The sequence below is a fragment of the Ovis canadensis genome, chromosome 16 (genome assembly GCF_042477335.2).
Source record: "Ovis canadensis isolate MfBH-ARS-UI-01 breed Bighorn chromosome 16, ARS-UI_OviCan_v2, whole genome shotgun sequence".
NCBI classification, from domain to species: domain Eukaryota; kingdom Metazoa; phylum Chordata; class Mammalia; order Artiodactyla; family Bovidae; genus Ovis; species Ovis canadensis.
In genome coordinates, this window is record NC_091260.1 from 15,490,332 (window position 1) to 15,516,444 (window position 26,113).

General features: G+C 48.4%; 1 protein-coding gene and 1 pseudogene across 2 annotated transcripts in view; both read left to right on the plus strand.

The window, feature by feature from the left end:
* The window catches only part of KCNIP1 (potassium voltage-gated channel interacting protein 1), a 423,562-nt gene that overhangs the window by 199,819 nt on the left and 197,630 nt on the right, over positions 1-26,113 (plus strand). The gene's annotated exons all lie outside the window — the stretch shown is intronic.
* LOC138421682 (large ribosomal subunit protein uL30 pseudogene) lies at positions 19,518-21,266 on the plus strand (annotated as a pseudogene).

Here is a 26,113-nt window from a genome sequence, read left to right on the forward strand (position 1 = left end):
CTTTTTTTTTCCCTTTCTAGTTCTTGCCCTGGGAAAGTTGGCCTGCCATGATATACTACTTCCTACTTAAAAGACGTAATTTATCTTTTTAAGTCAACAAATTAAACACTATTATTATTAATTTACATAGTAAATATTAGTTTAGATTTACCCTCATATTGGTCAAATATTTGCTTAGTATTCCTCAGACCACCTGTCTGGGTTAATTTTTTTCTGACTATGCAAACATCTTTAAGAATGTGCTTTGGTGAGAATCTGTTGATGGTTAAACCTTCAGTTTTTATTTGTCCAAAAATATCTCTTGTTTGCTTGTTCTTTTTTTTTTCTTCTTTTTCTTTCATTCTTGAAATGTAATTTCTCTGCTGTGCATGCATGTGGCCAATTATTTTTCTCTTGGCTCACCAGAAATACTACTTCATTACATTTTGGCTTCCATTGTTGAGAAGATAGCTGTTAGTCTAATTACTCATTTGTAGGTGGTCTAACTTTTCTCTCGGATTGCTTTTAGTATTTCTGTGTCATAGACTGTGATGTGTCCTACAGTTTTAGAACTGAACTTTCTAACTGAACTGTTTACTCTCCAGATAGTCATAAGCAACTACTCTGTGTTAGATCTTCTCACTCTATCCCCCACATCTTTTAACATCTTTCATTTTTTCCATCGTCTTTCTAGCCTACATTCTAGATACCTTTATTTATATCTACCTAATTGTTTACCAATTCTCTCTTTAGTTGTTTCTAATTTGCTCTTTAATTTATCCATAACCATCCATTGAGTTTATTACATTTTAATTTAAAATATGTTTTTAATTTCTAGATGTTCTATATTAGTCTTTCTCAAATCTCCTAAGACATTTTATAGCATCTTAATATTTACTCATATTTTCAAGCCTCTCTTATTTTTTTACACATGTGAACATTACCGTCTCATATTCTGTGTCTGATGAAAATTCTAATATCTGAAACTTTGCGGATCTGATTTTGATATCTGTTGTTCCTGGTTGTTCTCTATTATAGTGTCTTATATTCTTCTGTGTTTTGCAGTTTTTGACAGTGAATTTCCCTTGGAATTTATCTTTGAGAATTTTTTGAGGAATGAGTTAAAATTTCAGTTCAGTTCAGTACAGTCACTTAGTCGTGTCCGACTCTTAGCGACCCCATGAATCGCAGCACGCTAGGCCTCCCTGTTCATCACCAACTCCCGGAGTTCACTCAGACTCACGTCCATCGAGTCAGTGATGCCAACCAGCCATCTCATCCTCGGTCATCCCTTTCTCCTCCTGCCCCCAATCTCTCCCAGCATCAGAGTCTTTTCAAATGAGTCAACTCTTCGCATCAGGTGGCCAAAGTACTGGAGCTTCAGCTTTAGCATCATTCCTTCCAAAGAAATCCCAGGGTTGATCTCCTTCAGAATGGACTGGTTGGATCTCCTTGCAGTCCAAGGGACTCTCAAGAGTCTTCTCCAACACCACAGTTCAAACGCATCAATTCTTCGGCGCTCAGCCTTCTTCACAGTCCAACTCTCACATCCATACATGACCACAGGAAAAACCATAGCCTTGACTAGATGGACCTTAGTTGGCAAAGTAATGTCTCTGCTTTTGAATATACTATCTAGGTTGGTCATAACTTTTCTTCCAAGGAGTAAGTGTCTTTTAATTTCATGGCTGCAGTCACCATCTGCAGTGATTTTGGAGTCCCCCCAAAAATAAAGTCTGACACTGTTTCTACTGTTTCCCCATCTATTTCCCATGAAGTGATGGGACCAGATGCCATGATCTTCGTTTTCTGAAAGTTGAGCTTTAAGCCAACTTTTTTGCTCTCCTCTTTCACTTTCATCAAGAGGCTTTTTAGTTCCTCTTCACTTTCTGCCATAAGGGTGGTGTCATCTGCATATCTGAGGTTATTGATATTTCTCCCGGCAATCTTGATTCCAGCTTGTGTTTCATCCAGCCCAGTGTTTCTCATGATGTACTCTGCATATAAGTTAAATAAGCAGGGTGACAGTATACAGCCTTGTTTCTTATAGTCACCTGGGAGAAATACCAACCCTAAACCATTTCAAATTAAAATTTCTACTTAAGGTTTCTCAGACCACAAACCCAAGTGATTGAAAGCATATGGTTACAAATTCTCTAGAAACACGAGTCGCCTCCCTTCTCCACTTCGCCCCTAGCATCAATGTCAGGTCAGGCAGATTTTCTGTGTGAATTTATTTCTCATTCACCTTTACATTAAAGGTGTCACCCTTTGAGATCCCAGATTTAAGTGGGGAGGCTTTACCCACTTGGCTTCCTTTACCTACTGGCTTCCAAGCAAGCTTTGCCATGGCTAGGAGTGACCTCTGAATGTGTAACTAATTCTTTATGAATCATTATTTAAAGGCCGTGAATCTGCTTTCAGAGTCACTAAGTTCGTGGTTGCCCCAGGCTATATCATCCCGTCCCTCTTTAGACGAGAGAATCCTGATGCTGGGACCTCCGGAAGGAGCTGGACTAGCGAAGCCAGGCAGCACGCTAGGGAACTCATGGTCAGTGTGAGTGCTGGTGTTCCTGCTTGCCTTCCGCACACACGAGAGTAAGCCCTGCTGTCTCTACTCCAAGTCAGAGATATGTTGTCGGAAGCTAATGAAACAAATTCTCACATGACCTGAAAAAGTATTTGCCATAACTCAGATCTTTTGATTCCCTGAGTTCTTTTTAATACAAAAAGATTTTAGTTCCAACCTTAGACCATAATGATGTTCTTGGCTAAAAGAACCTGCTCTGATATGAGGAACTGACATTAATTGATAAACTGCAACTAACTGATAAAATGGATCACCTCTCAACTATGTTAAGAATGTTATGAAGGAAAACCGCAATGATAGCTGCTTTACTGCTGATGAAATCACTGAACACTTCATTTAAATCCAGTATTTCCAAAAGTGTGTTCCTTGAAACATTAGGTCATGCATGTCTTTAAATAAGGACAGAAATGGTAAGGACCTAACAGAAGCAGAAGATATTAAGGAGAGGCGGCAAGAATACACAGAAGAACTGTACAAAAAAGATCTTCACGACCCAGATAATCACGATGGTGTGATCACTCACCTAGAGCCAGACATCCGGGAATGCGAAGTCAAGTGGGCCTTAGGAAACATCACTTTGAACAAAGCTAGCGGAGGTGATGGAATTCCAGTTGAGCTATTTCAAATCCTAAAAGATGATGCTGTGAAAGTGCTGCATTCAATATGCCAGTAAATTTGGAAAACTCAGCAGTGGCCACAGGACTGGAAAAGGTCACTGTTCATTCCAATCCCAAAGAAAGGCAATGCCAGAGAATGCTCAAACTACCACACAATGGCCCTCATCTCACATGCTAGCTAAGTAATGCTCAAAACTCTCCAAGCCAGGCTTCAACAGTACATGAACCGTGGAATTCCAGATTATCAAGCTGGATTTAGAAAGGGCAGAGGAACCAGAGATCAAATTGCCTACATCCACTGGATCATCAAAAAAGCAAGAGAGTCCCAGAAAAACATCTACTTCTGCTTTATTGACTACACCAAACCCTTTGACTGTGTGGATCACAACAAACAGTGGAAAATTCTGAAAGAGATGGAAATACCAGACCACCTGACCTACCTCCTGAGAAATCTGTATGCAGGTCAAGAATCAACAGTTAGAACTGGACATGGAACAACAGACTGGTTCCAGATCAGGAAAGGAATATGTCAAGGCTGTATATTGTCAGCCTGCTTATTTAACTTATATGCCAAATACATCATGCAAAATGCCTGGCTGGATGAAACACAAGCTGGAATTAAGATTGTTGGGAGAAATGTCAACCTCAGATGTGCAGATGACACCACTCTTATGGCAGAAAGCAAAGAAGACCTAAAGAACCTCTTGATGAAAGTGAGAGCGAAAAAGTTGGCTTAAAACTCAACATTCAGAAAACTAAGATCATGGCATCTAGTCCCATCACTTCATGGCAAATAGATGGGGAGACAATGGAAACAGTGAGAAACTTTCTTTTCTTGGACTCCAAAATCACTGCAGACGGTGACTGCAGCCAAGAAATTAAAAGACCCTTACTCCTTGGAAGAAAAGCTAGGACCAACCTAGACAGCATATTAAAAAACAGAGACATTATTTTACCAGCAAAGGTCCATCTAGTCAAAGCTATGGTTTTTCCTGTGGTCACGTATGGATGTGAGAGGTGGGCTATAAAGACAGCTGAGCACCAAAGAATTGATGGTTTTGAACTGTGGTGTTGGAGAAGACTCTTGAGAGTGCCTTGGACTGCAAGGAGATCCAACCAGTCCATCCTAAAGGAGATCAGTCCTGAATATTCACTGGAAGGACTGATGCCGAAGCTGAAACTCCAATACTCTGGCCACCTGATGCGACTGACTCACTGGATTCTGGGAAAGATTGAATGAGGGAGGAAAAGGGGACGACAGAGGATGAGATGGTTGGATGGCATCATCGACTCGATGGACATGAGTCTGAGCAAGCTCCAGGAGTTGGTGATGGACAGGGAACCCTGGCGTGCTGCAGTCCATGGGGTCGCAAAGAGTCGGACATGACTGAGCGACTGAACTGAAATGAACTGAAGGAATGTTATATAATGAGCTTTCTCCTAGAGATTCACAGCATACAATAGAATAGTCACGACTCAGAGAAGTCCTGCTATGTTTTCAAGTCACATTTAACCACAGAAATATAAGAAATTTGGAACAGTGATAATTCATTTTTTAAGATAGAATTCACTTCTGTCACAGAAATTTGCTAACCCTCAATGAACACTGAGAAGTGGTTTATAGAGATAAATAACACTTATTCAGCAAAGTCTTGTTGAATGCCCACTGTACCTTCCACTGTGAGTATACAGTGATGAGCAAAACAGACATGGTTTCTGTCTTGTGGAGCTTCTGGTAGCACTGGGCTGTCATGGGAGGCATTAAGAAAGGAAAAGCGAGTGGTTAGAAACCTAAATACTCCTCAAGTTATGGAACAGGCCCGTGAGCCAGGCAGTTAGTCCAGCTATTTGCACCCTGTCTGGAGGCTATGAAACCTACTGATGTAACTGCACTACTCGAGAGAACCATAAGAAAAAGTAAATCCAAATACATTTATTTCTGGAATAGCAGAATTTACCTAGGAAAGAAAGTTCAGGAAAGACAGGTAAGAAGTAGGTCATTTTAAGGCTTTTGGAATCTCTGGTGGATCTGAAGATCCCTCCTAAGGTAAGCTCTGTAACAGTGTCTGAAGTCCAGCCAAGTCCCGTAAATGTTAACTGGAATGGCAGTGGTGGTGATGGTGACCCATATCGTGATGGTGGTGGTGGTGGTGACGATGATGGGGATGGTTGTCATGGCAATGGTGGTGATGACTGTGGTGATGGTTATGATGATGAGAAAGCCGGTGATGACAGTGGTGCCGATGGTGGTGGCGATGCTGGGTGATAATGGTGGTAGCAATGGTGATTCTGATGACGGTAATGAAGACGGTAGTGACGGTGGTGATGGTGACGATGGTGATGGTGGTGGTGATAATGATAACAGCAGTAGGAATCGTCACCTCCTTCCTTTCACTCAGTACTGCATTTAGTTGGTCACCAAGAACTGTGAGTCTACTTATTAAGTTGCACTTAAATCCGTCCTCTCATTTCTCTCTAAAATTCCATTTCCCTGGAACAGGCCCTAGTCCTCTCCTAGTGACCACCTTATCTCATTTCGCTGCCTCTAACTCACATTCTTCCCATCCCTACCCCGCACTGTGCTAATGTGATCTTTCTAAAGTTTAATACTGACCCCAGTTCTCCTTTGTCAAGCAGGCTCTGGAGTTTCCCGAAGGTCTCTCCTCCAGACATCTGGGTGCCTTAGCAGGGATTAAAGACTCTCCACAGCTTCCCTCCCCAGCCGTATCTCTTCCCCTCTCATTGTGTATCCTCAGCTCAACCACACTCAGCCCACCACACCCAGTCACTCCACGGACATGGACACATCCTTGCCTTTCTCACTATCCTCTCCTTACTTGTCTGTTCTCTTTCTTGTCTTTTAGCAAAACAGAGACAAAACACACACTTGTCCTTCAGCTCCACAGTCAGAGCCTCTCTGGGGCTTTGCGTCGTCCTTGGCCCTGGAATATCAGAGCCTCTCTGGGGCTTTGCGTCGTCCTTGGCCCTGGAATAGACGGGAATGTTCCTTTGCCTGACCTCCTGTAGCGCTCTCTGCCTGTGTCTGTGTGGCCTTCGCCACATGCAAGGTCATGCTGCTGTCTGTCCATGCGGGGTGGGAGGCACTGCTTGGAGGCACATACCGTGCCTGGACTTGCAGTCCATTCTCGACCCCACGCAGCGTAAAACACCAGGGAGTGGGTACAGGCACCACGGGGCGGCCGCGATGCAGAAGCTCACACGGCTTCTTCTGTGATCTGTGTTGCCCAGATTTGCTTTTCACCGGGTTGGTAATCCATTGTCTTTCCCTCCATCCGCACAGTTTCACTTATTTGCACAAAGGTGTGTGTGTGTGTGCATATGCGTGTGCACATACGTGTGCATGTAGGTGGTTTTGTGTGCCTGCTCATGGTGAGGTCTGGGCGGGCTGGAGGGAGACTCGGTTCTCGGTGCTATAGATCGAGGACTCTGCCTTCTCCTAGCCTTTAGGAAGGTGTTAGAATGAGAGCCGTTTGTCACAGGAGATCTCAGTGCGCTATCAGTCCCTGGGAGGGACCAGGACACATCTCTTGACCTCTGAAAGGAGTGAACCCATTCATCCACACATTGATTTCACGAATATTTATTGAGTCATCTGAGCACCGTGCACTGTGCTAGGGGCTGAGGGTGCACAGCTGAGCCAAAAGGAGCAAAACCAAGCTCTGTTCTCACGGTCTTGCGGTCAGTTGCTGTACTAGTAGAGGGTGGGGGCGGATGGCAGTCAAGGCAACGAAGCCGTGAGATGAGTGGGAGCAGTGATTCGTGCTACAAAGGAAACAACACGCGGGACGCGGGCAGGTGGTGCTGGGAGACCGGAGAGCTCTTTGATGGCAAAATCCGGGAGGACTCCTTGTAGAGGCGGCATTTGTGCTCAGGCTACCTGAACAGAAAGGGCTCAGATGTGTAAACATCTGAGAGAAGACGGAAGGCCACTCCAGGCCAGGCAGAGAGAAGAGAAGGAAGACAGTCGTGGTTGGACCACAGTAAATGAGAGGGGGCATGCTGGAAGCAGAAGTCAAAAGGAGAGCAATGGCCAGGTCACGCAGGGCCTTCTGGGCCGTACCAAGGAGTTTTATTCTAAGGGCAGCGGGGAGGCTGCTGGATGGTTTTAAGCAGGAATAACAAGTTCCCATTGATGCTTTTCAAAGCTCAGCTGTGTGGGGAAGGAACTGCAGAAGGGACCAAGTGGACCAGGGAGGCAGTCAGGAGCTATCCAGGCCAGGGCTGGTGCTAACAAGGAGCAGGGTTAGCCAGCAGCTCAGAGTGGTGAGATGCACTCTTTCCCTCCCTCCTACCTCCCTCCCTCCTCGGAAAACCAGCTGGCCCTGGAGAGCTCCCAGCGAATGACATCATCTTCAGCTCCGGGCTGTTTGATATGCAGGGAACTCGTCCCAAGGGTGTGCTGAGGCCACACACCGAAGCATGAAGCTGCCGGTGTGTGCCAGAGGGAGAGATGAAGAAAGAAAACCTGGATGAGTCCGTCGTGTGGCCCAGTACCGGGTCCAACACCCTTGTCCAGCGCGTCCTGTATAATACAGCAGCCCTGTGAGGGACAGCTCTGTTTTGCAGATGATTCCTATAACCCTGATCAGGGAAGGATGCTTGGAACTCACATGATCTGCACCCCTGTCTCAGAATTTGTGTGCATTTGTTAATCATATCCTTTTGGCTCAGGCGGTAAAGAGTCTGCCTGCAATGCAGGAGACCTGGGTTCGATCCCTGGGTTGGGAAGATCCCCTGGAGAAGAGCATGGCTACCCACTCCAAGATTCTTGCCCAGAGAATTCTGCAGACAAAGGAGCCCAACGGGCTACAATCCATGAGGTCACAGAGAGTCGGACACGACTGAGCAACTAACACACACATCCTTAAGTAGAACTCTTACTGTGTCTTAACCACTTTGCAAATATTATTTCTCATAACTAATTCATTAAGTAGGAATTATCATTATCCCCATTTAACAGGTGATGAAAACTAAGGCCCAGAGATGCTAAGTAACTTGCCCAAGGTAGCACTGAGCCAGGATTTAAATACAGGTCTGTGGTGTCCACATTCTTTTTAACTCCACCTGATGCCCTCTCCCCTCTCTTGTCTGTGAGCTAGAGTAATGGAGAGATCTCCACCCGACCTGTGCCCTTCAGCAGGCTAATGCATCTCTTGTACACATAGTGATTGAGTTGTTCAGTGGCAAAGTGATCATCATGGGAGAATAAGGACACCTCCTAGGAAGGCTGGGCTGTCTTGAAAGGGCGTTCATTTCCAGTTACAGGGAATTCCCTGGTGGCCCGGTAGTTAGGACTCCGTGCTTTCACTGCTGAGGGTTCCATCCGTAGTCGGGAAACTAAGATCTTGCAAGCTGTGCAGCGTAGAAAAAAAATACAGAAAGAAAAAGCATAATGGAGCATTTCCAGCTACAATTCCTTACAAGCAGTGAGAGGGTCTCAGACTGGAAACTCAGAGTGAGAAGGAGGTGGACCTGGGACATCTGTCTTACTTAACCTTCTGTCTCTAGGTTTAGCAGAATATGTGAAGCAGAGAGAGTGCTCAGTAACAGGTGCTGAGTGAGTGGATGGACGGGTGAGAGGGTGAACACAGGCTCAGCCTCCTGTGAGATCGTACGGCTGATCCAGTACCTGGTGCAGTGCAGACAGGCAGTGCAGGAGCGCCCCGTTATGACTCTGGCCCACACAGTCCAGGCTCTAGTCCCGTATGCTAATGTCACATGCTTGCAAGGGCATGGCCTGTCCTTGGTTCCAGTTGACCACTGAGGCCTGTGGGGATGTGACCCTGTGCGGCCAGGTCATCATTTTTCATTACACAGATGTCATACAAAATTATCTGATTCTTAGAAGACTGTGTGTCCCCAAGAAAATATATCTAAGCGCTATCTAGATGAAGTCCCTTGGCCACTATGTTGAGACACCCAATCTAGAATCAGGAGGAGGTGAGCCAGAATGGGGTCTGGATTGTTGATCACTAAGAAAGATGGGAAGGTCCCGGGAGCCTCTGAGAGGAAGTTGCATTTTGCACGCCGGCTTATCCAGACTCAGGATACGATCAGTGTTAATTTTCCAGCTGTCATCTCAGGATTTCAGTTAAGTCTTGTCTAATATCGCAGCCAAGCTCAGTCACTCTGTAGAGGGATTAGAATGGCTCTTGCCTACAAAATGGGGCCAGGGTGGCAAAGACAGAGCAGAGGCTTTTGAGGCCCGAGGAAGGGGGAAGGTGGCCTGATGCATGAGCCCCATGAAGCGCTGCATCTTAGAAACCAGAGCTGAGCAGCTCCGCCGTCCTCCCCAAATGGAGATTCACCACCCGTGGCCAGACTCAGGATGTGAGTTTTATTTTCTTAATCAAGAGAGAAAATATCTTTGCAGGCACGATTCCCAGTTGGGAAATTCTTTCTATGTGCCATTTAATCCCTTCTGCAGCAGCCGGAGCCTCCTTCGGTTGTTTCGTTCCTGTTTGTCATCCTCTCCCCCCACCCCACCCCACCCCACCCCACCCCACCCCCCACACCCCACCCCCCCCACCCCACCCCACCCCCCACACCCCACCCCCCCCCTACACCCCCCCCCCCAACACACTCCTCTCCTTTTTCTTGTCCCCACCCTCTTCCCCAGCACCACTCAGAGCTTGTGGGGAGGGGAGGGGGAAGTGCTCGTCCGGGCCCTGTCTGGGGTGGATTTTTAATCCAGACATGTTGCCGACACCCGGTGCCTAGCATTTGCACCAGGTATTTAATTAAACCAGGGATTCCCAGGGGATTTGAGAAGCTGGCTGGCAGGGAATGGGCTCTATCTCCACATCTTATTTTGACAAGCGCTGTAATTATCCTTCGTTGCTGGCAGGCAAAGCAGGATCTCTTTCCTTCCAGCCCCATCTCCTTAGAACAAGAGTACTCAGGCTCCTCTTTGCCCCACCAATCAACAGTCTGCAGACCTAGGTTCACCAATCAGGCTGAGACTGAGCTTCGCCGTTACTCAAGCTAATGCAGGTGTGCCACTCAGGGTTGTCAACAGCATCTGCGGGGCCGGCTTCCGAGCACCCAGTCCCCCCGCTCGGGATTGTTGTTCAGTCGCCCAGTCCTGTCTGACTCTCTGTGACCCCATGGACTGCAGCATGCCAGGCTCCTCTGTCCTCAACTATCTCCCAGAGTTTGCTCAAATTCATTGCTCAAATCCACTGAATTGGTGATGCTATCTAACCATGTGGGGGCAGAGCGATTGAAGTGGGAACCATGCCCTCCAAAGGGACAGAGGTTACTTCAGGAGCCAACGTGTGTGGAGCATCTTCCATGCCTGTCTGATGTTTGATCTTCTCTGTCACCTGCCAGGTTGGTATCATTATCCCATTTTACAGATGAGGAAACTGAGACTCCGAGAGGTAAAGTCACACTGTCAACTGCAGCGGCCTCAGGACTCTCCCCCAAGGGCTGTCTGGCCCCACAGCTTCTGCTCCTTCTACATTATGGCACTGTGTCCCAGGTTCCTCCACCCCAAGACTCTGCCCCAAGCAGTTCTTGGGCAGATGATGGAAATGCCAGCATGTCAGGAGCAAACACTCCTCCAGAGTCCTGCTGTCCACGCTGCCCAATTTGCAGGGAGGCTGTCAGCAGGGGTGTTCCTGTTGGACTCCTCATGGAGTCCTCATGAAATGAACTTGGATGGCGTCTTCGAAAGCCCTGGGAAGGACTTCTCTTGGTCCACTGGTTAAGAATCCTTCTAATGCAGGGACAGGGGTTTGATCCCCGGTCAGGAAACTAAGCTCCCACATGCCTCAGGGCAGCTAAGCCCATGAGCTGCAACATCAAGTTATTGAGGCTGTCCTATAATTTGGGGACAATAGGGGTACAAAGCAGGGGTGGAAAGTCGCTGAGGAAAGGCTAACGGGATGGAAACACTGATCAGACCCAGCCCGGTTTCTAGGTACCTGTGATCCAGGCTCTTGCCTCAGCACAGGGCAAGGCTGGGCCAGTGTAGACCAGCCTGCCAGGAACTTTCCATGACCTGCTCCAACAAGGAACTTTCCAGGACAATAGCAACTATTAATACTTGCCTGTTGATTGAACGTAGAATACATCCTAGACACAGCATTGTCCACATGAAACACATCTCAAGACTCAATTCTCAAGACTCCATTAAGCAGGTGCTATTATCCCCATATGACAGAGGAGCAAAGTGAGGCCCATCAAGACCACTTGCAGGTCACACAGCAAGTGATTGGCCTGAAAGTCTGTCTAAACCACCGTGCTGTAAACCTCCCTCCATGCTGCTGTGTCCCAGGGTCCCTCCAGAGTTCTCTTGGAGGAGCTGCAAGAGACAGTTGGGGGTGAGGACGGGGAAGAATGTCTCTGAGGTGCCGGTCTCGTGAGATTCCTGGTCCTGCTCTGTGTCCCGCTTCCGGTGCTTCAGGCGGCCCCACCCTCGTGCAGTACCGTCAACCCTTCCCTTGCCCTCGCTGCTCAGAGATTCGCTCCCTGTGGTTGGAGTCCCCCGCTCCCCAGGCCAGAGCAGAGCCAGGGGAGGGCATGGTGTCAGCAGGGAGAGAGACAGAGGGCTGCGGGCGGCCCGCCGCAGATGGGCCCAGAAGCAGGCTGGAGCCAGCTGGCCCGCTCTGAAAATCTGAAGTGTCTCTTCCGATTATCTCTTTTCAGCCCCATCTGCAGATGGCTCATTTCGTGAGGGAGGCCCTGGGCATTTGTTCTAGAACCTGAGCTGTGATGAGGACAGGCAGGAGCACTTGGTTGGGACGGGGAGAGACACCCCTTAATGCCCCAGAAGATTTCTATGCCCTCATCTTGCGGTCGGCTCCAGCTGCCACATGGGGGGATTTTGGCTGGTCTGTAGCCTGGATTCTAATCGCCGACGCTGCCTGCTAAAGATTCCCTAGGCTGTCCTGCCTTCGGATTTGGACAGACGGGGGCTTGTATCTAAGCATTTCCATATTCCAGCTGTCATGACGTGAACAGGTCCACTGGTTTCCCTTTCCGGAGAGGCAGTGCACTGAAGCACGTGGACTCCAGAGCCCAGACTGCCTCCCAAGGCTCCAGTCCCCACCCTCTGTGCCAGCCCCTTGCTGGCTGTGCAACCTTGGCCCAGTGACTTGACACCCCTGGGCGCCTCTCCTGAGCTGTAAACTAGGATTCCACCGGTATCCACCAAAGGAGGGGCATCTTCGTGCGCTGAAAGGACGCGGCACATAGGAAGCACTCGAGTGTGTTAGCCGCTGTCAGGGCAGGCGGATATTTTCTGGAGTGAATATGGATAAACTGCAGTCAACAGTTTTCTCTCCTGAAAACTGTCCATTGTGAAGCCCAGCAAACGGGCGCAGTCTGGAGGAGTGACGTGGGCAGGCGGTTCCGCCCCCTGCTGCCGTCTTCCCCGCCTCCTCTCTCCTGACTCTCCCTGGCGCTCTTCACGCAGCAGCTCGTGCCGTAAGCGTTTCCTCAGGGCCTGTGTGCCAGGCTTTGCCCCTGGGGTTAGGTCCCCGGCAGTGAACATTGTGGGCCCTGTCCTCTCAGGGACAAACAGTCACAGGACTGTGGTGCAGTGCTGATGGGGATCAGGGAGGACCTCTTTAAGAAGCTAATGTTGGAGTCACGTGCGTGCTCATCAACTAGGGTCACAGAGACTATAGCCTGCCAGGCTCCTCTGTCCGTGGGATTCTCCAGGCAAGAATACTTGGGTTGCCATGCTCTCCTCCCGGGGATCTTCCTGACCCAGGGACTGAACCTGTGTCTTTCTGTGACTCCAGCACTGCAGGTGATTCTTTACCACTGAGCCATCGGGGACGCTCAATGCTTGAGCCATATGACCGTTGTTAGGAAGAGCATTTCTAGACAAAGGGAACTGCTTGGGACGATGAACTTGAAAGTAAAGTGCCACCATCCAAGATGCTAATTATTTAAGCTGCTCTTGCCATTTAAGATCGGAAGACTAAAACTGGGTGGGACGTTGGGGGAAATGTCTCTTCGAGCTGCATCACTGGACAGGTGGGATGCCAAGTTCACCTACAGAGAAAGGTCACAGCGGCCTGGGGTTGGACAGAGTGACTCCACTCAAGGTGACAGGAGGACTCTCAGAGTGACCCCGACAGCTGTCAGCGCAGCCGTCAGCGCAGCTGTCAGCTTGTGCGGCCCCTGGGGCCAGCTGGGAGTGACCCTGGGTACTGCCGTCTAACCCACCTGTGCCTTTCGCTGAACGAGGCAGCCAAGTGCTGACTCAGGGAATTGAAACTCTGATGGTCCCTAGTCTGTTATTATGTTTTAATGAGCTGGAAAAGCACAAACAGAAACCTTAAAGGCATCAGCCATGACACAGAAATCTAATAAAAGAAAACAAAGTGCTTATAAATCCAAGAGTTGTTTAAAATCCAGAAATTGCAGATTGACGTATGGAGCTGTATCTTGCTAGCCCCTAAACAAGCTGAGTGACCTTGAATAAGTCCCTTTTCTTCCCAGGACCTCAGTTCCTCCATCTGTGAAATAAAAGGACTGAAAGAAAGGATCCCTGTGTCCTCTTCCATCGCATACAGGCTTTGATTCAAAGTATTTCTTAAGGCAAGTCTACCCTGAGCCATGCAGCATCTTTAGGCATCTTGTCTGATCTGCTCTTGAGAAGCTTCTTCCCAATCCCAGCTTAAACATCACTCCTCAAGGCAGCATCCACCATCACCCTAAACATAATCACCTTCTCTCTATTACCACCTACATTCCCTTTGCAAATTTGATAGAAGTCCCAGGTGGCTCAGTGGTAAAAAAAAAAAAAAAAAAAATCCGCCTGCCACTGTGGGAGACGTGAGTTCGATCCCTGGGTTGGGAAGATCCCCTGGAGAAGGAAATGGCAACCAGTTCCAGTATTCTTGCCTGGGAAATCCCATGGATGGAGGAGCCTGGTGGGCCCCAGTCCATGGGACAGCAAAAGAGTCAAATGCAACTTAGCAACTAAACAGCAACCACCACAAAGAATAAATTCATTGTCTTCAAAATTATACTTCTATAGCTCCAAAGTGCTGTTTATATTACTCTTATTCAAGCTATCACAATAAACCCACGATTAGTTATTTGCATATATGTCCAGTTCCCTACAAAGCAGCAACATATATTAGCCATTTTTGGCTTCCTCTCTAGTACTGTCTACAGCATACCCTAGCTCCCCAAACTATAATTACGCTTACTCTGTGTGCCGATTAGGATGGCCCTCCCGTCCCCTTGGCCTTGAGGTAGGCTCCTATTCATCCTTCAAAGTCCAGCCTCCAAGTCCCCTTCTCTGTTAAACGTTCCCTCTTCTGGCTAAGTGAGTCTTACTTTTCTTGTTGTTGTTTTCCAGTTGCTAAGTTGTGTCGTCTCTTTTGTGACCCCATGGACTGCAGTACTCCAGGCCTCCCTGTCCATCACTATCTCCCAGAGTTTGCCCAAGTTCATGTCCATTGAATGGGTGATGCTATCCAACCATCTTTCGAATCCTTCATGTCTATCCACCTTCCATTGTCGAGGATATTGCATGCTGTCAGGGTCTATTTATTGTCAATACCCCCTCTAGGTGGGGTCCTTGAAGAAGGTGCTTTGGACATTTCTCTTCTGCATCCATCCCCAGTGTTCTTGGCCCGAATCTGTGAGGGAGTTGGTCCAAGTTAGGGAAACTGGACTTAATTGCCAGACAATGATGGGGCTTTAAACAGATGTGTCTGAGCTCTGACAGATAACATGGACAGATGCCCACAAGTCAGCAAGCTCCCAAAGCTGTAGACCCCTCAGCCTAAGCCCTAGAGAGCATCCAGATTGTCATTCCAGTCCCAGCCAAATTTCTACTCTCCCAGCTCTCTCCTGCTTTCCCCTCGTCCATGTAAATAAGGCTGACAGTATTTCCCAGGGAACGTCCAGCTACTTGCTCACTGCTGTGTTTCTGAAGTTGGGAGAGTTGGGTGTCCATAGATAGTTCAACCATAGGCTTACACTATGAGTGAGTGAAGCTGCGCAGTCATGTCTGACTCTCTGTGACCCCATGGACTGTAGCCTGCCAGGCTCCTCCGTCCGTGGGATTTTCCAGGCAAGAGTACTGGAGTGGGGTGCCATTGCCTTCTCCAGGCTTACAGTGTGAACCGTGTCTATTTTGTGTAAATCAACTACTTTGTCACGAGAAAGTTTATGCGACAACAATTTTAGTAAAGTCAGTGGTCAGCACAAAGCAGGTTCCTGAATTCTTCCTGTGGACCCAGCACTGGGCAGCAACGGGAAGAGCCAAGCTCACTGCGGGGCAGACAGAGCTGTCAGTGAGCCGCCTGCCCTCCAGTCCTCTCTTCCCTGGGCTTCCAGCAGGAAGAGCCAAGCTCGCTGCGGGGCAGACAGAGCTGTCAGATCAGCCGCCTGCCCTCCAGTCCTCTCTTCCCTGGGCTTCCAGCAGGAAGCCTCACGAGGGAATTCTCCGTGCTCTTCCCCACAACCTGACGTGACAAGCTGTGAGTGCCCCAGTACTTATCATTCCCAGTCTAGATCCGGGCTAAAAGCCTGGGTCAGGCTTCAGATCTGAGCAGGCAGAGAGCTAGAGTGTCTGGACAGGTGAGCTGGCTCATGGCAAAAGCCCTGGGAAAGACAAGACCTGAGTCTGAGGCTTGATTCTGCCTGTGACCTTGAGCATCTCACCTTGTGACCTTGGACCTCAGTTTTCAGCTGCCCCATGGGTGTGGTAGGACTTCCGTGTTGCACAACAGTGTTGTGAATTCCCTGACCCTCTCCCTCCCAGGGCCACCTCATGTGTTTTGTTTTGTGGTGTTTTGATTTGGGTTTTTGCTGCGGCTGTGGCATGTGGGATCTCAGTTCTCCACCAGGGCTCGAACCCATGCCCCTGCAGTGGAAGTGTGGAGTCTGAACCGCTGAACCGCTAGGAACTGCTTGGAACCACCTCGTGTTAGCCAGTGTTTCCGTCTCCCTCAACCCTTCCCCTGGGGGTCATATGAAGGGGACAGACAGCTGAGGGTATCCCAGAGTCAAATTTCCGAGACTGTCTAGTAAGAATCATTTCCATTTGCAGGTTGGTGCGTCTCAGCCACTATCTTTTTTTAGACTGAAGTAGAGTTGATTTACAATACTGTGTGAGTTTCAGGTGTATAGCAAAGCACTTGAGTTATATATATATATTTCAGATTATTTTCCATTATAGATTATTATAAGACTTTGAAAATTGCTCCCTGTGTTAAAAACAGTAAATCCTTGTTGCTGATCCATTTTATGTATAGCAGTTTTTATCTGTTAATCTCATTCTTCTAATCCATCCCGCCCCCCCACTTTCTGCTTTGGTAACCATGAGTTTGGTTTCTCTGTCTGTGAGTCTGCTTCGGTTTTATAAGTAGACCCATTTATATTATCTTTATATTTCACATGTTACATCATATAACATTCGTTTCTCTCTGACTTCATTTAGAGTGATATTCTCTAGGTCCATCTATGGAAACGGCAGTGTTTTGCTCATCTCTGTGGCCGAGTAATATTCCATTTCATATACTGCATATACACGCGTGCATTGGACACCACATATGCCACGGCTTCTTAAATGAGTCACCTGCTGATGGGCTTTGGGGCTGTCTCCGTGTCTCGGCTCCTGTAAACAGCCAGTCGCTGTCTCTTCTTTGCCCTCTCTGTTAGTTCCCTGTGTCCCTCTCTGTGAATGTGTCTCTTTCGGTCTTAGCCTGCCTTTCTCTCTGTCTGTCTCTTTCTGTCCTAAGCACTCTCTTCCTCCTGTTCCCCACCCCCTCCTGGCCCCTAGTGTCTTTCTCTCTGGGTTCTTGGCTGTGTGTTTCCTCCTCTCCGTCTCCTACGTCTCATCTTTCTCCCTTCCTCTCCCTGCGTCTCCCCCCGCCTCTCCCGCTCCTCTTCCTCTGATTCTCCCTCCGTGCAAATCTCTGTTTCTCTAACTGTCCATCCTTCTCATACTAAGAGGCCCAGTGGCCAGGCCAGGCTTCTTATCTGTGATGGACTTCCTTGCTGCCCAGCTTCTGGCTGGACTGTGGCATCTGCCCTGGGTTTGTTTCCACTTACAAAGGGCATCTGTGATTAATGTGGGCAGTTCTTAAGGAGCTGGAGATGTGTTTATGCTCCTTGCGAGCTGTGATGAAACACCCGTAACATTTAACGTGGCGCATTGACATTTAAATGTCAATTAAAAAGTCCCCGTTCTGCTTGGCCAGCCCCTGGATCCTCAGATGAACATTGCCCTCCCGCCTGCCTCGCCAGCCCCACTGAGGGCTACTGGCATGTGGGTGGCACAGCAGACACAGCCACCAAGACAGAAGCGGTGGGCAGGTCTGAATGGGCTGAGACCGTTTCAGGCATGGAGGCCAGCGTGTGGAGAGGCAGGGAGGGAGCTGGTCCCGGGCTATGGAAGGGATGCACAGGAGGTTGGCTGGAGTGGGTGTCTAAAGGGGACACCTGGGAAGCTAGACTAGAGGCAGCATTTACCCACTTCCCTTCTTGTCCCTTCAACTCATTGGAAAAGACCCTAATGCTGGGAAAGATTGAAGGCAAAAGGAGAAAGGGGTGGCAGAGGGTGAGATGGTTAGATAGCCTCACTGACTCAATGGACATGAGTGTGAGCAAACTCTACGAGATAGTGGAGGACAGAGGAGCCTGGCGTGCTGCAGTCCATGGGGTCACAAAGAGTCGGACATGACTGAGCAACTTCTTGCCCCTGTCCCTGAAGGCATCGCCTAAAGCTCATCTATCACTTATCACTTAGGTGCAAAGTCTCTGCCTCTGGTTGCCTTCCACCAGACTGGAAGCGTCTTAAAGCCTCTCACTCACCTCTCCATTGCCCAGGTTGCTTAGTGCACACAGCAGGTACACAACAGTGGTCCATTCAGTTTGATGCAATACTTATTTCTTGAGTTTCCCACTATATGGCAGGACTTATCCTTGGAACTGAAGCTACGAAATGATTAGGACTGAGACTTGACCCCAAGGACTGTATTATATTTTCAAAGACAAACAGAAAAGGCCAATGCTGAGATAAATGGAAACAAAGAGGAGAGGCAGCTGGCCCAGCGAGGATGACAGAGGGCTTCCTGGGGGAGCCCAAATGAAGCTGAGACCCAAAGAGCAAATACACATTTTCAAGGCAGACAGGAGGCAGAGGGGATTCTAGGCAGCAGACCCAGCCTATGTGTGGAGGCAGGGATGAGCCCTGGAGGGATCAGTGACAAGGATGAAGGAGTGGGCATCAACAGGACGTGTGAGACCCATGCCCAGGGGACACACGACTGTACAAGAACTCCGTGAGGCAGGGGCCCTGGCTGCCGTGTTCACCGCTGTTCACAAGAGGCAGGAGGAGCACCTCTCTCGTCCATTCCCAAAGCCCAGTGGGTCCCTGCAAGTGCGTTTATTTCTCCAGAGTCCTTCTCAGAGCCTGGTGTCCTGTGGGGCCCCCTCCCCCCATCCCCTGCTTGTCATCTCCCAGCCTCTGAGCTGCCGTGTCAGAGAAAGACATGCTCTATTTTCTCAAGAAAGCCTCTTCAACAAGAGGCACATTTTCATCTAAAGTTTCCTGGAATTGCAGTCCAGAGAAATCTATCTTCCTAAGCCCAGGGATCAAATCTTCAGCTGAAGAAAGAAACACAGCAAGTGGAACATCTGCCCAGAATGGGCTGCAAGCCCTGGAATGACTCATGGGGCCAGGTATAGTCACGTGGCCTCTGGCAGTCCCTGGCACCAAGATGAGTGTTCATTTCCCCTCCATTCTAGAAAGGAAACCCAGGGTTGGGATACCAAGTTTCTAGACTGTCGGGTTGGTATCCAGAGGCATTTCTCAACCCCATTCACAGCCTTCCACACCCAGATCTAGCTCCCCCCATAATCTGCCCTTTCAGTCTTGGATGCACAGGAAACTTCCTGGGGGAGCTGACGAAACCCAGAGCTTCCCCATCCTCCGTCCACCAACCTGACATTTACTCATCCCCACTGTGGGTCAGAAGCCCCCCAGGCTGCAGGGGGCTGTCTTGCCTCTTGACTCAGCAGGTGCTGCTTCTCTCTGCTTTGGCCAGGGCACACTTTACACTCCCAGCTGTGAAGGCCCAGTGGCGAAAGGAATGAGGTAGTGATTGTGCTGACTTTGGATCAATCAGTTGCTCACTTTCTTGGAATTTCACCCCAGTGGTTGCTATTGATGGAACTGCATGGATTGGTACCCAGAGCCTGCTGGACATACATTCACAGTCCTAAATTCAGTTTGATGATACCACCTGCCCTTCCCCCAACACCTCACATTCTGGCCTGAGTTTTCTGAGCAAGGAGATCTGTGCTAAATATTTGGCATGAGAGATGCAGCAGAAGTCTTCCTTTGTCTCCCTGTTTCTTATATCTTACCTGTAGAGGAATGGGAAGGTATGCTATACAGTTTAGAAGTGGAGGTTTTACGATGCTGAACATGTTCAGGAAGGTTTGTGTTTTTTTTTTCAGGAAGGTTTCTATCCCAACACATCCCTGCTTTCAAACATTGTCCCTACACACACACACAGGAACAGACACACACACACAGAGGTACACACACACACACAGATTTCCCGAAGACCCTTCATCCCCCTTCCTCTGTTGCAATGTCACAACACACTGTGAACACATCAAGAAAGGTCTTCTGAATCCTTGGCAGGAGTCATCGTCAAATAGAAGAGCCCACACCCCAGAGGTACACAAATGTTCATCAGAAATTCGGAAAGAAGTCATTGGCCTCTTTCCCGGCTGGAACCATGGAGGTTGCAGAAGAGAAGAAAAAGAAGGTTCCTGCTGTGCCAGAAACCCTTAAGAAAAAGCGGAAGAATTTCGCAGAGCTTAAGATCAAGCGACTGAGAAAGAAGTTTGCCCAAAAGATGCTTCGAAAGGCAAGGAGGAAGCTTATCTATGAAAAAGCTAAGCAGTACCACAAGGAATACAGGCAGATGTACAGAACTGAAATTCGAATGGCTAGGATGGCACGAAAAGCCGGCAACTTCTATGTACCCGCGGAACCCAAATTGGCGTTTGTCATCAGGATCAGAGGCATCAACGGTGTGAGCCCAAAGGTTCGAAAGGTGCTGCAGCTCCCTCGCCTCCGGCAGATCTTCAACGGATCCTTTGTGAAGCTCAACAAGGCATCAATCAACATGCTGAGAACTGTGGAGCCATACATTGAATGGGGGTACCCAAATCTGAAGTCTGCAAATGAATTGATCTACAAGAGTGGTTATGGCAAAATCAACAAAAAGCGAATTGCCCTGACAGTCAATGCATGGATTGCTCGATCTCTTGGGAAATATGGAATCATCTGCATGGAGGATCTGATTCATGAGATCTATACCGTTGGAAAACATCTCAAAGAAGCAAACAACTTCCTGTGGCCCTTTAAATTGTCTTCTCCACGAGGTGGAATGAAGAAAAAGACCACCCGTTTTGTAGAGGTGGAGATGCTGGCAACAGGGAAGACCAGATCAACAGGCTTATTAGAAGGATGAACTAAGGTGTCTACCAGGATTATTTTTGTGTTCTGGTTAATAAACGATTGAAACAAACGAACAAAAAAAAGAAGTCATTGGCCCTCTACTGATAGCTTTTATTTTATAATTCCTAATTCCTATCATTATGCATGTTTGATAAGTTCATTGCATGTTAGCACTGTTGGCGTTGTTGTTCAGCTGCCCAGTTGTACCCGACTCTTTGCGACCCCCTGGACTGTAGCATGCCAGGCCTCCCTCTCCCTCACCATCTCTTGAAGTTTGCCCAAGTTCATGTCCATCGCATCGGTGACACCATCCAACCATCTCATCCTCTGACCCTCTTCCCTTTCTGCTCTCAGTCTTTCCCAGCATCAGGGACTTTTCCAATGAGTCGGCTGTTGGCATCAGATGACAAAAATACTGGAGCTTCAGCTTCAGCATCAGCCAGTGCTAATAATAGAGGAGTTTGGGGGAGAATGAATTCATGGATATGTATGGCTGAGTCCCTTTGCTGTCCACTTCAAACTATCACAACATTATTACTTGGATATACTCCAATATAAAATAAAAAGTTTTGCAACTTCTTCACAAATTGAAAAAATAAAATACTGATATTTTGGAAATATGAAAATAATTAAAGTAGAAATAAAAAACTATACTCAAGTTCTGGAGGAGTTCAAAAATTAGAGCTCCGTATTTTTCTTATAATCATATTCTTTCAGTCTTGCTCATATATGTCCTTCAAATTTCCCTAAAGGTCCTGGAGGGTAAAATGAGAACAACTCTTACTGGAACGACATCTTTCCTGTGATGCCTCATTCCGTCTTTCCAGTGGTCAGAGGTGCTGATTGCGGGGGGAAAAGGCTGTGGGGTGGAGCTGCCCAGGTGGCGCTAGTGCTGAAGAACCCAGTTGACAATACAAGAGACATGAGACGGGGTTTGATCCCTGGGTCAGAAAGATCCCCTGGAGAAGAGCATGGCAAAGCCACTCCAGTACTCTTGCCTGGAGAATTCCATGGACAGAGGAGCCTGGCGGGCTACAGTCCACGGGGTCACAAAGAGCCGGACACGGCTGAAGTGACTGAACACAGACTAGGATTGCCCCTCTGGTGAGTTCCTCAGGGGCACCAATAGAAATTCAGATTCCTGCATTCTCCCTAGCCTCCCAAGACCTGCTGAACCATACTGTCTTCAGAGATGTGCCCTATGAATTTGTATCTTTAAAAGCTCCTCAAATAATTACCCAACCAGACATGGATACCACTGGGCTAGGACATGGTGTTACTCTTCACCACAGGAGATGTGGGACTCTTGGCCAACCTCACCCAGAAGCTTAATGTCAGTATTTTCTATTTTTATGACATGTTTTGCCTGTTTGTGCTCTTACAGACTATTTGCACCGCTGATGTCACACCCTTTGAAAAGCCTATCAGGTTTCATCCATTCAGTCAACAAATGTTTTGCCGGTTACATTTGTTTCCACTTGACAGATACAGAAATTAAGACCCAGAGAGACCAAGGGGTTTGTTTCTTCCTTAGCTTGTAAGGCATAGATTCAGAGACCCAATCCAAGCTACCTGGCCCCAGATCCTGTGCCCTTTCCATTTTTGCTTCGGTACGTTTTGATGAGACGGCCATGAGACCAGAGCTCTGTGTGCGGGGTGTGTTGTGCCCCTCGGCCCTCTTTCCTCCCCCTCTCGTCCCCCGCCCCTGCGTGCAGGCTGCAGAGGAAATTAACATTCAGGGCACGCTCTGCTCCTTTCTGATCCCATAGAGAGAACACAGCCTCTGCCTGCCAATTAGTAACGTTCGGATCTTTATTAGAGCTGGGGACAACACGTTCCAGTTATGCTAACGCCCTTGTCTGGGAGCAGCCGTGGGCCAGCACCCCAGCCCCATCTCTCCCCACAGAGACATTCATGGAGGTGACTTGGCACCCCCAGTGCCGCTGCAATCAATGGGTCAATCAATAACTATTCATTAAACCTTGTCCAAGGTGCTGAAGAAGCATGGGGGACACATACTACCTCTGCCTAAAAGAACCTAGGGCTCCACAGAGAGTGTGGTCAGGCAGAGGGAACAACTTAAAAGCCCTTTGCTCTTTTTGAAACACTAACTGTTTCTATTTATTATCCATTCCCCAAACAGGTAAAGAAAAGCATGAACAGTTGATAAGTGCCCACCGTGTTCACAGACACTTGTTGGGCACTTTATATGCACCAGCTTATTCAAATCTATTAATTTTTACATGAGAAACAATGTGCTTGTTTTTCAAAACGTGTGCTTTAAGTTGAGAAAACTAGGATCGCAATCTCGGCCCTGTCACTTTCTCTCCAGGAGGCTTCGCGACCTCAAATTCTTCATCCATAAAATGGGAGGACATAGTATCTGTCTCCTAGGATTGTTGGGAGGAGTAAATACAGGCAGATTCTTTATCATCTGCATCACCAGAGAAGCCCAGTTAGGCAGTATATTTAAGTCACATGCCTCGTCTCCATATGACACAGCAAAGTGTTAAGAAGCCTAAAATGTAAGAAAATGAGAAAAATGAGTCAAATGCTGCATATACGTTAGCAACAATGCAAAAGTAATATATGTATAGCGTCCGAAAGAGGACAGTCGCGAGAGGAAACTTGTCTCCTAATTCTGAGTTATCTGTACTAGTGTGTATTTTCGTTTACGCTTTTAAGGGAAAAGGGAAAGACTGCATGAAACTGAGCCTCCAAGCAATTCAATTACTGGCCCAAGTTCACACAATGACAGGATGGACCAAGACACCCAAGGTCTCCCCACCCACCAAGCTGCCCCCCTCCCCTCGGGAAACAGATCAGAGACCATACAATCACAATGATACATGCACCAGGGCGGACGTCTCTCCTGGAGATTGGACTAGTGAAGAAGCCTTGAGTGAGTGAGTGAGTGAGTGAGTGAAAGTCACTCATTCGTTTCTGACTCTGTGACCCCATGGACTACACAGTCCATGGAATTCTCCAGGCCCGAATACTGGAGTGAGTAGCCTATCCCTTCTCCAGCAGATCTTTCCAACCCAGGAATCGAACCAGGGCCTTGGACCAAAGCAAAACACAAGGCAGAGGAGAGGGAGGATGGAAGTGAAACAGTCCCCTGGTTGTCAGGGGTGATGCTGTTAATGGGAGTAGCGCGCTGTGAAATTAACGACCCACCCAAAGCACCTGAGAGATTGAACTGGCCATTAAAATGCAAAATCACAATGCAGGAGAAGGAGGGAAACAAAGAAGCAGGAAGAAGGAAGCTGTGGCAAGAGTATGGAGAACAGAAAGTCTGTGGCAAGCAGTCAGATACTCAGAAAAAGAATCTGGTTCAGGATTCTCGAGGGCAGGAGTATGTAGCTTGGGAGGTGGGAATACTTGTTACCTGGGGAGCCGGGGGATTCCCAGGTGGCGCTAGTGGCAAAGAACCTGCCTGCCAATGCAGGAGACTTCAGAGACACCAGAGAGCTGGGTTTGATCAGGAAGAGCCCCTGGAGGAGAGCAGGGCAGCCCACTCCTGTATTGCTGCCTGGAGAATCCCATGGACAGAGGAGCCTGGCGGGCTACAGTCCATAGGGTCACAAAGAGCTGGACACGACTGAAGTGACTTAGCACGCACACAGGAGAACTGGAGACAGCAGTGCACAGGTCGAGTTGTGGAAGAGAGTGGAAGACAGTGTCAGCGTTCAGAGAATGGAATACAGAGGCGCAGAGGCGGGAGACAGTGATTCTCACCATGAAGGGATTTGCCCCTGAGAATGTCCGAGAATCTCTGGAGGCGTGCTTGATTGGCACAAGTGTGGAAGGTGCTCCTGGTCTCTAGAGAGTGGAGAGCAGATGTGCTGCTAAATACCCAACAATGCACAGGGAAGTCCCTCACCACAGAGAGCTGTCCAATCCCAAGTGCCTGAAGGGTCACCGTGGAGACACCCTGGTCTAAGGGATGAGTCAGCGTGGGGGATGGGAGGTAAAGGAGTCAGAGATGAGACCAGACATCAGATGGGAAGTCAGGAGGAAGAGAGGTCAGCCCAGGGGCGAAGAGCTAAGAGGACAAAAGGAGGTTCAGTGATGAGTCAGTTTAGGGTTTCATATGGACCAGGCAGCAGGGCAGGAGATGGAAATGGGCTTCAGAGCTCAGACGGAAAGTCAGAATCTAATCATTGAAGAAGCAAAGATTAGGAAGCTATGAGGAAGACAGTTGAGACCAGAGACAGGAAGAAAGAGGGTCAGTTGGGCCATGCTGGTCAGAGTTCGAATGGGGGTGAGCGTGGTGTACGTGAGTCAAGGTGATGGATGGAAGCTTGAACAAAGCCAAGGGCCCAGCAGTGAACTGTGAGATCTAAACAAGGGTCGGGGCAGGTCACTGGCTGGAGGTGACCTGCAGTAGCTGAGAGGAGGGGTAGCAGGGAAAACCCCAGGGGGACAAAGAGACCACCAATGCTGGGAGTATTGGTAGGACTCTCAGGAGAGCAGAGACCTGACCAAGAATCTCCAAGCAGAAAAATGGGAACCCACTAGCAAGCCTGACTCTGGAGGCAGCTGCTCACCGCAACACCTCCTGTTCTGGCTCTAAAACATTGCCCACTACAGGCAGAGTCTGTGAAGAGCTGCCCTGGACACAGGCTACATCCTTGGCAAAGGGTGAGTTTTGTAGCCATAGTCAGGGCGGCCCTAGTACACAGAGCATGGCTAGGAAGTCAGACCCCTGCGGGTCTGAATCCCTGCTCTGCCACCTTCTACGTGTGTGACCTTTGACTCTGAACCTCAGTTTCCTGATCTATAACATGGGAACCATAAAGGAGTTTATCCGTATGGACTATCTGAACTGTTGAGGACTTCATGTGACTTTTATTATTAACAGAATAATAATAATTGGTGTTTCCCTCTTTGGTGTCTCTGAACACTTTGGTGTGTATCTATGGCAGCAGATCATTCGTTCATTCAACAAACATTTCCTGGATCTCTGACTTGTCCCAAACATGTGCTGGCTGCTCAAATGACATGGAGGAAGAGAGACTGAGTTTGGTTCCGTGTCTGCTGCCCTGCTGAGGTTGAAAGAGATCTTAAAGTTCGCAAACTCTCTCCTTAGGCTTAAGGACCCTCTACAACATCCCACATAGGTGCGTGACCCTGGCCCACACTCTCCTAGTCGTGACTGTGAATGATCCTAGTGATGACCTCTTTCATAGACCCCTCTGAGGTGATCCTCTTTCACAGACCCCTCTGACTATGAGAACGTTCGTACCTGTACTGAGTCCTGGCTCTTTCTCTGAAGCTTCCCAGGCTTGTTCACTTCCTCTCCCACTTTGCACCCCATTCGGGATTCTCAATGGCTAACGTACTCCCATTCAGCCTCCTCTGTTGGACAGGATGGATTTTAGACCCCACTCACTGAGTGACTCGCCCCAGAATGGGCTCAGGTGTATCTCTTCCCTCTCTAAGTGG